Consider the following 16,192-nt stretch of genomic DNA (forward strand, 5'->3'; position numbering starts at 1 on the left):
TTTCAATCATACACACAATATGCTCGATATGTGTAAATACAACATGGCATCACAACATAACTCTACAACTCAAGAATTTATTCATTAGGCTCCGAGGAGCGAGATATTACAAACATGGGTCTCATGACCCAACAATCATAGCATACAAATCAAAGCACATGCGGAAGCTTAACATGTCTGAGTACAGACATCTACAAATGGAAAAGGCTGAGAAGCCTGACTATCTACCAGATCCCGCCGAGGGCACAAGATCGTAGCTGAGGTATCAAGCTAAACGTCGAAGTCCACACGGAACTACTAGCAAGACTGATGTCTCTCTGCAAAACATAAAATAGGCAAACGTGAGTACAAATGTACCCAGCAAGACTTACATCAGAACTAGCTACATATGCGTCGGTATCAACAAGGGGGGGTGGTGGAGTTTAACTGCAGCAAGCCAGCTTTGACTCAGTGGCTAACCTGAACTACGACTGCAAGCAACTCTTTTGAGGTGGCGCACACGAGTCCACATATTCACCATTCAATACACCACTATGGATCCACTCCCGTCTCCCTATGAGAAGGCCATCCATAGCACTCACACTTATCTTGCGAGTTTTAGAGTATCCACTTTCACTTGTCTACGAACTGTTATAGGCAACCCAGAAGTCCATTACCGCGGACACGGCTATTCGAATAGATGATGTTAACCCTGCAGGGGTGTACTTCTTCACACACGCTCTCACCACTTACTCTATACAGTTAGTTTTCGGCGGACACGGTTATAGTTAGTTTTCGGCTTTCTCTATTGAGGTGTTTGACCAGATGAACCAGAAACACAATCGCGGTAGTTCTCCCTTTACTACCTTAGCCGATAGAGCGGAACGTAAGGTAGCAAGCACAGGAGCCGGGCAACCCAACTATTTACCCAAGACATGATTCAGAGCTGATGCATATAAGGCCAAACTCGCGACGCCGAAGTATGCTATAAAGTTGTTCAGACTTGTTGGCAATTTATTTTGTTCCCATATTGAGCCCCTAGCGAGTTTTTTCGGGGTGTGTGAAATAACACAAGGAGCAAAATTCAGTTCTTTAGAGAAAAGTGAATACTGGATATATGTTATGTTCACTAGAACGTGAGTGATATGCCAATAGTTGTTTTGTGTATAATAACGCCGTGACCCCGACTATTTGACATGCCAGGGGTCGACGGATGAGGAAGAAGGCACTTTATAGGCTCGCAAAATAGAGAGTGCAGTCTACAAAAATTTGTTGCGGACCTCCTGTCGCACGTCTGCGCCGCCTTTCCTAAGTGAAGCGGCTCCTTAATAGGAGTAGCCTTTGGGCGAATGTACAAACCCGAACTCCAATAGAGTTAGTGAGATGACCAGCCTTTAAGTCACCTGTGGTAAAGGATAATGAAAAAAGGAAAAAGTAGTTAGAAAAGAAAACAAGGAGGTTATGGGAGTACTTGTAAGCCCGTCCGTATTGTGCTGCTGCCAATGCCCATGGTATTTTGAGTGCATAGTTATGTATGCGCGGTACAGATTTCGCGGGTGTATGAGGCGGACGGCGGAAGCCGAACTGCTAGTTCAACTCCAGAATTGGTCTATCCTGCTGAATGGAGACCCGCGGCTTAATGGCCGACAAGGTATGCGGTTTAATAATACTGCTTTGTACTCCGGCTGAAGGAAACGTAGTATGATCCTCAGTCCGGGGGGGAGTGCTTCTCCTGCTCCCCTGTAGGGGGTTGTGTCACGTATACCATGTTCACTGTTTTTACCTCAGGTGGAAATTGCTTCTGACCCCCGGTATTTGGTTGGTGAGTCCATTCTTCATTGCTATCACCGGGTGGCCTCTTCCCCTTGTGTTCAGCGTTGAGCTTGCCGGTCTGCTTGAAGACCCAACAGCTTCTATTGGTGTGATTAGCTGGTTTATTGGGCTTGCCATGAATCTGGCAGGGCCGATCCAATATCTTGCCTAAATTGGATGGTCCGTCTCTGTTTGCCTTGAATGGCTTCTTCCGTTGACCGGGTTTGGGGCCGCTGAATCCCGTGTTGATCGTTGTGTCGTGCGTTCTTTCATTATCATTGCGACGTTTGTGTTTGTTGTGTCGTGGTTTTCCATTGCCGTCTCGGACTTCGAAAGTGCCTGGATTGCTGGCGCTATTGCTTCTACGAGCGAGCCAGCTATCTTCTCCCGCGCAAAAGTGGGTCATCAGAGCGGTAAGGGATGACATGGATTTTTGTTTTTCTTGACCGATGTGGTGGGTGAATCACTCGTCCCGGACGCTGTGTTTGAAGGCCGCTAGGGCTTCCGCGTCCGGACAATCGATGATTTGGTTCCTTTTAACTAAGAACCTAGTCCAGAGCTTCCTGGCTGGCTCTCTGGGCTGCTGGACAATGTGACTGAAGTCATCGGCATCTGGTGGCCGGACATATGTACCTTGGAAGTTGTCGCAAAAAGCGTCTTCCAAATCCTCCCTACTGCCAAAAGAGTTTTCAGGCAGACTATTTAGCCAGTACCGAGCTGGCCCTTGAGTTTTAGTGGAAGGTATTTGATGGCATGAAGGTCATCTCCGTGGGCCATGTGGATATGGAGAAGGAAATCCTCGATCCATACTGCAGGATCAGTTGTTCCATCATATGATTCGATATTCACGGGTTTAAACCCTTCTGGGAATTCATGCTCCACTACTTCATCTGTGAAGCATAGAGGGTGTGCGGCGCCTCTATATTGCACCACATTGTGACGTAGCTCCGATGGAGTCCGTCTGTGGTTTTCGGCTCGGGTGTGACTAGGCTTGTTACGTCCGAATAGATAGTTGTCGTCACGTGTCGGGGCACGTCCTCGCGATTCGTAGATCATTCTAATATGTCCTGCTCTATTGTTTAGGTCTTGCCGAAGGTCATATGTATGACCACGAGCTGTGTTATCTCTGCCTTTACGGTGAGGTGGGGCGGGCTGGTGTTCGGCTTGAGTTGCCGCTTTGTCCCGGCCGCGTGGTGGTCGGTTAGCCGCATTGTGCGGTGTTGGTATGGGCTCCGGCGCCTCATCATCGAACTGAGGGAGCAATTTGTGCTTCGGGTAAATTTTGGCTGGGCGCTTGAGGCCATATTTTTCGGCTGCTAGGACATCAGTCCATCTATCGTTGAGCAGATCTTGGTCAGCTTGAAGCTGCTGCTGCTTCTTTTTCAGGCTCCTTGCAGTGGCTATTAGCCGGCGCTTAAAGCGCTCCTGCTCCTGAGGTTCCTCAGCCACGATAAAATCCTCGCTACTGAGGCTCACCTCATCCTCGGAGAGTGTAAGATAATTACTGTCCTCTGAGTCGTCGTTTATGGCCTATTCGTCAGGGCTAACTTGCCCGTTTTCTTGATCATCCTGTTCGGCAGTTCGTTCGTCGGGATCTTCTCTATCTTCGGCACCGTCCGAAGTGTTATCGTATCTCATGCCGGTGTTGCTGTCTCTGCTGCAGCGTGATTTAGAGTGGCACCGCTGACGCCGACACTTTGGTTCTGTCTTAGGAGGTTCATCCTTAACTGGGTTCTCTTTGTCCTCGCCGCTATTTTCTTTTGGTGCATCCACCATGTATACATCATATGAGGAGGTGGCCGTCCATCGTCCGATGAACGGCGGGTTTTGGGCCTCCTCTTCTCCTGCATCGTCATTCATACCATCGATGTCTTTGGAGCCATGATCAAGCATGTCGGTTAGGTCCTCCATAGTGGCTATGAAGTGGGCGGTGGGTGGGAAATGAAATTCTCCATCATCAGCCTCTAGTTCAAACCGGATATAATTCGGCTGAGAGTCCTCCACCAAGGATAGATTTTTTAGTGAGTTTAGCACGTCGCCCAAAGGCGAGTGTTAGAAGATGTCCGCGGAGCTGAATTCGACGATCGATGACCGATCAAGCTCGACGTACGCGGACACACAAGGTTCGGAACCTATAGTCGGAGACGAGTCCGTGGTTCCAGTGACACAGATGTCACTTGAAGATAGGTCTATGTGCGGCTCCAATGCCGCTGAGTCTGCGGCTTCCACGGCAGGATTGAGCTTCCCGTCTTCGGATGGTGCGATCTGCTCCGGATCTAGGGCTAGAGCAGCTACAGGTACTATCTCATGGGTATGGTCCGATGACAGATTTACGTCATGTTCATAGTGGTGGCAGGGAGTGGCTGTCGTGGTCTCGAATCCGTCGAAGATCAAGTCTCCGCGGATATCCACGACGTAGTTCAAGCTTCCAAATCTAACCTGATGGCCAGGGGCGTAGCTTTCGATCTGCTCCAACTGGCCAAGCGAGTTGGCCCGCAGCGCGAAGCCGCCGAATACAAAGATTTGCCCGGGGAGGAAGGCTTCCCCTTGGGAAGCATTGTTGTAGATGATTGAAGGAGCCATCAAGCCTTTTGACGACAACACAGTGGAACTCTCAATGAAAGCACCAATGTCGGTGTCAAAACTAGCGGATCTCGGGTAGGGGGTCCCGAACTGTGCGTCTAAGGTCGATGGTAACAGGAGACAAGGGACACAAAGTTTACCAAGGTTCTCTCTATGGAGGTAATACCCTACTTCCTGCTTGATTGATCTTGATGAATATGAGTATTACAAGAGTTGATCTACCACGAGATCATAATGGCTAAACCCTAGAAGTCTAGCCTGTCTGACTATGATTATGAGGATATCTATCTACGAATCTAGCCCTCCGGTTTATATAGACACTAGAGGGATCTAGGGTTACATAAGTTCGGTTCCAGAGAAAGGAATCTTCATATTTCGACGCCAAGCTTGCCTTCCACACCAAGGAGAGTCCCATCCGGACACGGGTAGAGTCTTCGGTCTTTCTATCTTCGCAGCCCATCAGTCCGGCCCATGTCCAATAGGTCGGATGCTCGAGGACCCCTTAGTCTAGGACTCCCTCAACGGGCCACCGTATTTCGCGAAAAAACATTTCCCCCTTGACTGCTAGGACCCACCAGCTACATCTTCGCACGCAAGGAAGTGCGTCCATATTACGGGCAAAAAAAATGATTCGCCCCCTGACTGCTGGGACCCAGCAGCTACAACTTTGCATGCAAGGATGTGCCTGACAGTTGGGACCCACCTAGTCGAAGCGTACATAGCGTTGTCATTCTGGTCGCGAACGTGTACGTACATACTGGTCGATGTAGAGGCGTGCACGTGTCGTAGTAGAGGCATGCACGTGTCGTAGTAGAGGCGCGCATGTAGCATGTACACGTACGTACATCGGCCAGGGTGCAAGAAAGAAAATACAGCCATGTATGTACATACGGGCGGGGTCTCGAATGCCTACTCGTGCATACGGACGACCAGGGCTCGTGTACATGGCAGGGTCAGAACGGAGAAGCTGCGTCGTCGTCATGTTCATGGGGAGGCAATCGGCTGGGTCAAAACGGAATGCGTCATCTGTTCATTGGGAGCCAACTTGCTTGGACGGAATAGCCGATGGAAACGAGGCCTGTCGTACCGCGGAACGGAGGAAACGGCCTTGTGTTCGACTGGCCACGATCGAAACGGGATCCTATTCATCGGGGGGGTCTGGCGTACCGCAAAACGGAGGAAACAGACCTCCTACGGTCGAAACGGGGTCCTGTTGATCGAGAGGGGAGTGGTGTACCGCAAAACGGAGGAAACAGACTTGTGTTGGAGTGCTACGGTCGAAACGGGGGTCCTGCTCATCGGGAGGGGTGTGGCGTACCGCAAAACGGGACTCCACGGGATACTGTTCATCGCCACTGTCGACCTCCTCCAGCCTCCACGTGTGACTCTTCATCCACGGGCTCCTATTCATCCAGCCTCCACCGCGTGCTCCTCCACCAACTACTGTTCAACCAGCCCTCTCCACGGGTTCCTGTTCAACAACCCCTCCACGGGCTACTGTTCATCCCGCCCTCCACCGGCTACTATTCAACCAGCCCTCCACGGGGTCCTGTTCATCCAGCCCTCCACGGGGTCCTGTTCATCCACCCCCCAACTGTTTCGATCGATCAAGGTTGTTGGGGCCCCAATTCTAAGTCACACCGATCTAGCATGTAACACGTCCTATCACTTTGCGGCCTCACGCACGGTATTCCCACGGGTGTCGTCTTACCTGGCCCGAGACCATTTGCGCCTTTTGGCTCACATATATGATAGTGTCGCTAGCATCCATATGACAGAGAACCTAGGCCAACATGAATAGTCGTGAACCCAAAGTGGCACTAACTTACGGGGACAGGCATACATGAAACAACATCGACCATGTCGGTCATCAGCGTGTGAATCCGGGCTGTAGCAACTAGGCTAACAGGACTCCAGGAATCCGGGAAGTAGCAGGCTAGCAAGACTCCAGAAGTCACATAATGACATTTCCCCGAAGGGACAGACACAGGAACGATGTGAATCACATGCCAGTCAGTCTAAGTGTTCCGGAGTAGTAGTGTTGGGCTATCAGGACTCCGGTGAACCAGGCTGTAGCGGACTACCATGGCTCAGTGGAAGCACCAGACTACATTTCCCCATAAGAGAGGCTACCAAGGATAGACAACTAGGTTGTCGGATCCCACACATAGCAATACATGTCACATGTACGCATAACATGCAAGTATGTGATGTACAACAAGGCATCACAACATAACTCAAACTCATATAGATAAAGGCCCAGAAGAGCCACATAGCATTTAATACAAACATGGGTCTCATGACCCATCATTCAGAGCATACAAGCAATGGAAGCATTACATGTCTGAGTACAGACATCTACAAATGAAAAAGGTTGAGAAGCCTGACTATCTACAAGTCCCTCCCAAGGTACAAAATCGTAGCTGAGATAACAAGCTACTCGTCGAAGTCCAAGCGGAACTACTAGTGCGACAGATGTCTCATCTGCAAAACATAAATAAAGAAAACGTGAGTACAAAGGTACTCAGCAAGACTTACATCAGATCCTATCATACATGCATTCATATCAAAAGGCAAGGTGGGGTTTAGTTGTAGCAAGCCAGCTTTGACTCAGTGGCTATCCTGTTCTACGAGGTAGGAAAGCGCACACGAGTCCACTAATCACCACATCAATACACTACTATGGATTCATTCCCGTCTCCTTACGAGAAGGCCATCCATAGCACTCACACTTGTCTTGAGCATTTTAGAGTATCCATTTCAAGTTGTCTATGTACCACGTAAGCATCCAAGAAGTCCATAACCGCGGACCCAGCTATTCGAATAGATCATGATAACCCTGCAGGGGTGTACTTCTTCACACACGCTCTCGCCACTTACCGCCATGTACATATCATGTATCTCGGCAACCTTCAAGCGGAAGCCTGGCGAGGGTGTCGGCCACAACCTGACTAACCACACAAGACTCTAGTCCAGGTTTATCACCTATTCGGGTTCCATCCGCAAGGAGATCCGGCCGAGATGTCGCTCACGGCCCCAAACGATGTGACCAGGGTTCCCAAGCCCACCATCCGGGTGCCACTTGGTGCACCATGCCACTGTGCCTAGTCTGTCCCAAGCCCACCTGGTCGGGTGCCACTTGGTAGACTACTAACACTACCTACAAACACCAGAAACTAATTGCAACTCCTGGACAGAGATCAAGTTGGTTAATAAGTCGAGAGGGGCACTTAAGCATTCCAATGTGTGGTAGTAGCTAGTCATTGCACAACATACACATAACTCAGTGCTTAAGGACGGTTCCGGTGAGACAACCCACCATGTACTCCAACATGGCCTCTCACCGCTACCTTTACCAAATCGTGTTCACACACTTAACTCTCAGCACCAGAACATATCATAACACTCCAATTCATTCCCAATGAATCAGACCTGACATACTCTAAGCAATAGCAGGCAACGCATGGTAGGAACACAACATGGCTCAATCAACTCCTACACATGCTAGTCGGTTTCAACTATTTACTCTGGCAACGACGGGTCATGCAGAGGAATGGGTTCAACTACCCCAGCATAAAGTAGCAGTTGAATCGTTGTTGTCCTAATGCAATAAAAGACAGCAAGAGCAAGAGGGTAGGATTGTATCGGAATGAACAAGGGGGTTTGCTTGCCTGGTAGATCAACAGGGGGCACTGCTCCTCTGACAGGTACTCTGGATCAGTCTCCGGAGCAGGACCTATCGAGAAGGAACGGTGTCGGCAATCAATACACAAGCATATGCAACAATATGATGCATGAACATGGCATGAAGATGTGATGTTGTTTGAGCTAATTCAACTAGCATTCATTTGGTTGAAGTCCATTTTAACCAAAGGTTCAAATGCATCTTCAAAATAAGCTCTTATAAATGCCATTCATGTGTTTTCACCTATACAGCAGGTATAAGTTGGTTTTTCATGCATGAAAATGGTACAGATGGATAGATTGCATTTTTCTGATAATTTTTCATATATAAATTATTTCAATCTGAGCTACGGTTGAATTTCTATGAATTTTTGAAGTTTATATCATTTTTTGGAATTTCCTGATTTATTTTAACACCAGAAAAGAATAACTGCGTCAGCATGACAGTGGCATGACGTCAGCGAGTCAAAGGGGGCTGACCAGGTCAAACCTGACGTGTGGGGTCCACACGTCAGTGTCACAGTTAATTAACAGAGGTTAATTAGTACTAACACTAACCTAACTACAGATTTAGTCAAAGACGGGCCCCGCCTGTCATTGACCCATACGGGTCAAATCTGGTCAACTGGGGGGTCAAACCCAGTCAACCCGCCGGCGTTTAGCCGTCGGCGAGGCCGAACGTGGCGGAGGGCTCGGGATCGTCGCTCCGGCGACCATTCGGGTGGTGGAGACCACGGACGAGGAGCTGGAGCTCGTCCGCATCGTTTGGAGCAAACAGGAGGTTGCGGGGTGCCAGAGCTCGCCAGAAACAAGCTCAAGGCGGTGGCCGGAGTTCGGCCGGGTGCGCGCGCAGCGCTGCAGTGCACGGAAGGGGCTGCGGTTGGTGGCGTGGGCTTGCTGGGGGGCTGCTGAGCGTGTTCGCATGCGCGGCCGCGAGCTGCGGTGGCCAGGACGACGGCGGTGACATGAACGGCGGCGAGGAGCTACGGCCGTGGTGGCAGACGGGGCTAGAGGGCGCCGGAAGAGCACGGGAGAGGGGGTTCGACGGTGGGGCTCACAGCGGATCCTGCGGAGGCGTCAGTGAGCTCAGGGGAGGCCCGGAGCGTGCAGGGCGGTGAAGGCGATCTTCGGTGGCCGGAGATGAAGACGACAGTGACGGCGGCACTCCAGGGCTTCCCGCGTCGCGTGGCTCGATGGAGAGGTAGCACGACGGTGCGGAGCTTGCAGACACGGAGAGAGGGCGAGGGGAGGTGGTAGCTACGACGGCGACGAGCTGCGGCGAAGGTAGCGCTCGGTCACGGGGATAGGGAGAGATCCACGGGAGGAGGGAGAGCGAGAGAGAGCGAGAGAGATCGAGAGAGGTCCGGGGCGGTGCGTGGCGTCGTGCAGGACATCCAGGGCAACGAGGGGGAGGCCAGGCAGGCAGGTGGCGTGGCGGCACGGCGGTGCGCGCGCGTCGGCCACGCGCCCGGCCGACTGGCGCGAGGACAAGGACGACTGGCACCGTGCGAGTGGGCCGGCTGGGCTGCACAGTGCCAGGCCGCAGGTAAGCACAGGTAAGCGTTTTTCCACTTTTGTTTTCTTTTCTATTTTATGACATTTGTTTTGACTTAATAATAATACTAAATCATTTTATTTTCTTCTGACAATTTTTGCAGGGACCTAAGGGATTAATCCAAAGCTCCTCACCAAAATTCAGAATTTTTGGACATATATAACATATATATATCCAATGCAAATAATTATTGCATTAATTCCAAATGGCCAAAATAAATATTTATGAGCTCCTAAAAATATTGGTTTGAAATTTACCTCTGACCAATATTTTCAGAGAGCAACATGAACATTTTCTTGGACCTTTTTGGAGCAATTTTTATTTGGGTCTTTTCCAGAAATGATTTTTGAGGGTTTCACAAATCCCCATTTCAAATTTAGATGAAATTTAAACATGATGCACACATGACTGGCTAGTCTAGGTCATACCAGAACTAGGGATGTGACAACTCGCCCCCACTCGAAAGAATCTTGTCCCGAGATTCAGGAGTTGGCGGAAAGAAAGTGGGGTACTCAAGTCGAAGACGATCTTCTCGCTCCCAAGTAGCTTCTCTCTCGAATGATGAGACCACTGAACCTTGAGAAACTTGATGTTATGACGTCGAGTGAAATGCTCTACTTGATCAAGAATGCGAATAGGGTACTCTCGATATGTGAGGTTATCTTGGAGATCAAGCGTTTCGAGGTCCATGTCGGTGTCAAAACCGGCGGATCTCGGGTAGGGGGTCCCAAACTATGCGTCTAGGCCGTATGGTAACAGGAGGCAAGGGACACGAAGTTTTACCCAGGTTCGGGCCCTCTTGATGGAGGTAAAACCCTCCGTCCTGCTTGATTAATATTGATGATATGGGTAGTACAAGAGTAGATCTACCACGAGATCAGAGAGGCTAAACCCTAGAAGCTACCCTATGGTATGATTGTTGATGTGTATGTTGTCCTACGGACTAAAACCCTCCGGTTTATATAGACACCGGAGAGGGTTAGGGTTACATAGAGTCGGTTACAATGGTAGGAGATCTAAACATCCGTATCGCCAAGCTTGCCTTCCACGCCAAGGAAAGTCCCTTCCGGACACGGGACGGAGTCTTCAATCTTGTATCTTCATAGTCCAGGAGTCCGGCTGAAGGTATAGTTCGGCTATCCGAACACCCCCTAATCCAGGACTCCCTCAGTAGCCCCTGAACCAGGCTTCAATGACGACGAGCCCGGCGCGCAGATTGTCTTCGGCATTGCAAGGCGGGTTCCTCCTCCAAGTACTTCATAGAAGATTTTGAACACAAAGATAGTGTCCGGCTCTGTAAAATAAGTTTCCACATATTGCCATAGAGAGAATAATATTTACACAAATCTAATCTGCTGACGTATTCCGTAGTGTGACATGACACCACAGCCAAGCTTTTATTCGAACCATTTCACTGTCCCATCTTAGCGCGTTATGCGAGGCGGTTTCCTTGGCACGTCTTGTTAAAGCAGAGATCGTGTCCCCTTATCCCGGGATTCTCATCAATACGGGCGTGGCTAACCCAACCGCGCCATTGATTACGGCGCTTGGAGATAAGCGAGTTTTACCAGGCTGGTGGGGACACGTAGTTGCGTCCACCCATATAAGGGGATAAGGATCCACCTTTTCACCCACACATTCTTCCTCCTTTGCCTATCCATTCTTGCGCACTCGAGCTCCAGCGCTCAAGTCCGCACTACCACCTCAACCTTCTCCAGTCATGTCCGGAGTGGGAGGCAAGTGGATGGTCGCCTTCGTCACGGAGGGACACATCAAAAAGCTGAGGAAGGCCGGATATCTGGCTAGCGATATCGCGCACCGGCTTCCCGAAAAGGGGCAGCTCATCCCCACTCCTAGGCCCCATGAGAGGGTGGTATTCCTCCCCCATTTCCTCTGCGGACTGGGATTCCCTCTGCATCCATTTGTCCAGGGGCTCATGTTCTACTACGGCCTGGATTTCCACGATCTGGCCCCGAACTTCGTCCTCAACATCTTGGCGTTCATCGTCGTGTGCGAGGCTTTCCTCCGCATCCGCCCCCATTTTGGCCTATGGCTTAAGACTTTCAATGTCAAGCCGAAGGTGGGGCGCGGTAGCCAGGCGGAGTGCGGCGGTGCCATGGTCGGCAAGATGGCCAACGTCCTGTGGCTCGAGGGCTCCTTTGTGGAGACCCTGAAGGGGTGGCAATCATGGTGGTTTTACGACACCGAGCCACGCGACGCCGAATGGGTCGCACCCCGTGAGTTTCGATCCGGCCCCTCTACGCGGCTCACGTCCTGGAAGGAGACGAGCCTGTCGTGGGGTAACCAAAAGGAGGTGACCGGACTGCAAACATGCATCCAATCCCTGGTGAACAAGCAGCTCAGGCTTGTCAACGTAGTCCATGTTATGCTCATCCGCCTGATCCTCCCGTGTCAACGACAGGCCTTCAATCTGTGGGAGTTCGACCCGGCGCAGCATCAAACTCTAAACAGGCTCTTCGACACGACATACGAAGATGCCTGGAGGATGCTTTTCAAGGGCGCCGAGGCTCCCGCATCCGCTACCGAGGATCGCGGATTCAGCTCGCAGAGTCACGCGCTCGCGGTAAGCTGTTTTTTTCCTTTTACAGGGTATCAGTTTTCCATAGTTTGACTCTATGTGGGATCTAAACTCCCTTACCTTTGACAGGATTGGCAGGCGAAGTCCGGACGGATCGACTGTCCGGTGCCTTTGCCCGAAGGCCCAGCGGACGCTCACGTGGCGAAGCTGCTGGTTCCGGCACCCTATGTGGTGTCGGAGAAGATGGCCAAGAAGAAGGCCACGGGGACTCGAAATAGTGCCCAACGCCCGGAGGTGTCGGATTCACCATCCGACGAATCCGAGGTGCACTCCTCCCATGAAGACGAGGAGGAGGAAGAAGAGAACCCTCCCCCTCCAGCGGGGGAAGGGAAGAAAAGGAAGGCCGCCCCAACTGGGGAGGCCGAAGGGTCCAAGAAGGGGAAAACCCTTTCTCCAGACTACTCCACCGACACCGACGACGGTAGAGAGGAGTGGGCGCCCAGGGCCAATCCCCTGGCGAAATCTTAAGTATCCGGATACCAAAGTAATTCATAGTATTCGTTTATTGCACAGCTTTCCCTTATGTCGAATGTGTTTATGCAGCCCACCTGATGACCGGCTCGACGTGTCGTCGAGCGGCTCACTGGACTCGTCGGACGTGAACTCACTTCCGACGGCTTCCTCCCCCCGCCCTACAGACGACACCGAGGTGTTGTCCCAACAGGTTCCAATCTGGGAGGAGGTGATCCTGGAGGTGCCGCAAGGCGACCTCCCGGACTCCAGGAGTAAAGGGGATGAAACCCCCCGGGGCTCCAAGTCCGGCTCTAGGCCGGACACTGCTCCGGAACCTTCAAAGGTTCCAGAGTCTGGCGGGGGACCTCCTTCCAAGAGGAGCAAGTCCACCGGGCCGGCGGCCTCCGTCCAACCGGAGGCGCTGGACAATATGTTGGAGGTGCTCCAAGGCGCCTCCATCGACGAGGAGCACTGCGCTATTATGAGTGCGGTGGTCCAGAAGGTTCAGTCCGCAAAAAACGGACTGACTGCAGGTGGAATCTTTTGCAAGGACTCATCAAGTTGTTTCTTAAGCTCAGCTAGCTCTAAGGGTGCCATCTTGTAAGGTCTCCTAGAAATTGGGTCGGTTCCTGGAATAAGATCTATGACAAACTCTACATCTCTGTCAGGTGGAATACCTGGCAGTTCCTCAGGAAAGACATCCAGAAAGTCACGGACTACCGGGATATCCTCAAGGTCTGGAAGAGGGCTGGCATTAAGAGAATAGAGCTGACGCTTTGCAACTCTAGTGGAGATAATGACTATCTTGCCAGATGGGTGTGTAAGCTGAACAGACCTGGTGTAACAATCAATCTTGGCATAATGAGCTTTCATCCAGTCCATACCCAAGATGATGTTAATATCTATAGACTTGAGGGCTATAAGTGATGCAAGGAATACGAGTCTGGCAACAAGGATTTCATTACCATGGCTTACACTAGAAGTTTGCCATTTGGATCCAGGAGTTTGAATGACTAGTGGAGAGGGCATATCACAAAATGAAATGTTGTGCAAGTTAGCATAGCTTTCAGAAATGAAGGAGTGAGATGCTCCAATGTCGAACTGAACCGATGCTGGATGGCAGTTGACAAGGAGTGTACCAAGAACGACATCTGGATCATCATGAGCCTCTTTAGCTAAGACGTGATGCACATGTCCACGTTCAGTGGAAGCTGACTTCACTAATCATCTTGCGTGATGGCTTACCACGAAGAACAGACTCCTCGGGCTGGGGTGGAGCATAGTTGGCTTGAGAGTAGTCACGTGCATAGTGTCCTGGCTCTCCACATGTGAAGCAAGTCCCTGAGGTAGGACATGGACCCGCATTGACAAGCGGTCTACCAATAGGCCTGGGTGGAGCATACAACTTAACTGGGGGAGGTACCACATAAGATGGCGTCGGTGAATAACCAGGTGGAAGAGCGGAATTCGGAACCCAAATCCGACGCTTCTCAGAACTAGAACCGGAGGAAGAACCCAAATCACGGGTGTGCTTATGAGACTCCTCGTAAGTGAGCTGAGCTGTCTCTGCATTAATGGCCTTATTCACAAGAGCCTGGAATGTATTGCAATGGTGCAAGTGAAGATCACGACGCAACTTGGGGTTGAGACCCTTCCGGAACCTAGCCTGCTTCTTGGCGTCTGTGGACGCCTCCTCTATAGCAGAGCGGACGAGGTTCTCAAACTCTCTACTGTAAGCATCAACAGCCATCTTATCCTGGGTGAAACTACAAAACTCTTCTCTCTTGCAGCCAATGAGAGCCTGAGGAATGTGATGCTCGTGAAAAGCCTCAGTGAAATCTCTCCAGGTGGGTATCTGGCCAGCTAGAAGCATAGCCTCATAGTTCTGCCACCAAATACTAGCAGGACCTTCCAGGTGATAAGCAGCATAGGTGACCTTGTCACCTTCAGCTATGTTCGCAGAACGCAGCTTGATAGTAATACTACGGAGCCAGTCATCGGCATCGAGTGGCTCAATGGAATGATAGAAGGTAGGTGGTTTCAGGCCAATGAAGTCATGAATGGACGCAGACTCTTTGTACTGATGGGCGGTGTTCTCCTCAATACGTGCTAACAAGCGGTTAGACTCACGCTTGTTCTTCTCCATCTCTAACATGAACTCTGCCAATGAAGGCTGGTCGGGAGGATCCTCATCCCTACCATCTCTGTTGTTCCGGCTACGAGCAACAGAACTTCGGTTAACTGATGACATCCTAGAGAACCAACCAAGGAAATAGGGATGGATTCAGCATCATCATAAGGATGTAGAATATAGTACAAGGAAAATACTATCTCTTGAACTCCTAGGACAATTCCGGCAGCATAACGGCAGTAAAATGCTCAAAATGAGACATCCTGCAAACGATGAGGTAGTACCATACTCAACATCATCACTCAAGGTTTTGTGATAGTACTAAATAGACTACACCAGAAGTACTTGAAAACTGGAATATGACTCTGATCAACCAATCCTGAGAGACTATGGAGTATTAACACGTGATCCTGATAGACGGAAGAGAAATCCTAGTTCCTTAAACCCATAGGAAAGATAGCATGACTCGGATCAGAAGGCATGAGGTATAAGGAGTAAAAAGTGCCTTACGTTCCCTTCCACAATAAATTCCCTAATATAACTAAAGAATTTCTAGACTCAACTTCGACCAGTTTGGCTTGGTGATCCTACAGGCAGTCAGGCTCTAATACCAAAGCTGTCGGGACCCCGATTCTAAGTCACACCGATCTAGCATGTAACACGTCATATCACTTTGCGGCCTCACACACGGTATTCCCACGGGTGTCGTCTTACCTGGCCCGGGACCGTTTACGCCTTTTGGCTCACGTATATGATAGTGTCGCTAGCATCCATATGACAGAGAACCCGGGCCGACATGACTAGTCGTGAACCCAAAGTGGCACTAACTTACGGGGACATGCATACATGAAACAACATCGAGCATGTCGGTCATCAGTGTGTGAATCTGGGCTGTAGCAACTAGGCTAATAGGACTCCGGGAATCCAGGCTGTAGCAGGCTAGCAGGACTCCGGAAGTCACCGCGTGACATTTCCCCGAAGGGGCAGACACAGGAACGATGTGAATCACATGCCGGCCAGTCTAAGTGTTCCGGAGCAGTAGTGCTGGGCTATCAGGACTCCGGTGAACCAGGCTGTAGCGGACTACCATGGCTCAGTGGAAGCACCAGACTACATTTCCCCATAAGAGAGGATACCAAGGATAGACAGCTAGGTTGTCGGATCCCACACATAGCAATACACGTCACACGTACGCATAACATGCAAGTATGTGTTGTACAACATGGCATCACAACATAACTCAAACTCATATAGATAAAGGCCCAGAAGAGCCACATAGCATTTAATACAAACAGGGGTCTCATGACCCATCATTCAGAGCATACAAGCAACGGAAGCATTACATGTCAGAGTACAGACATCTACAAATGAAAAAGGCTGAGAAGCCTGACTATCT

The sequence above is a fragment of the Triticum urartu genome, chromosome 5 (genome assembly GCF_003073215.2).
Source record: "Triticum urartu cultivar G1812 chromosome 5, Tu2.1, whole genome shotgun sequence".
Classification (NCBI taxonomy): domain Eukaryota; kingdom Viridiplantae; phylum Streptophyta; class Magnoliopsida; order Poales; family Poaceae; genus Triticum; species Triticum urartu.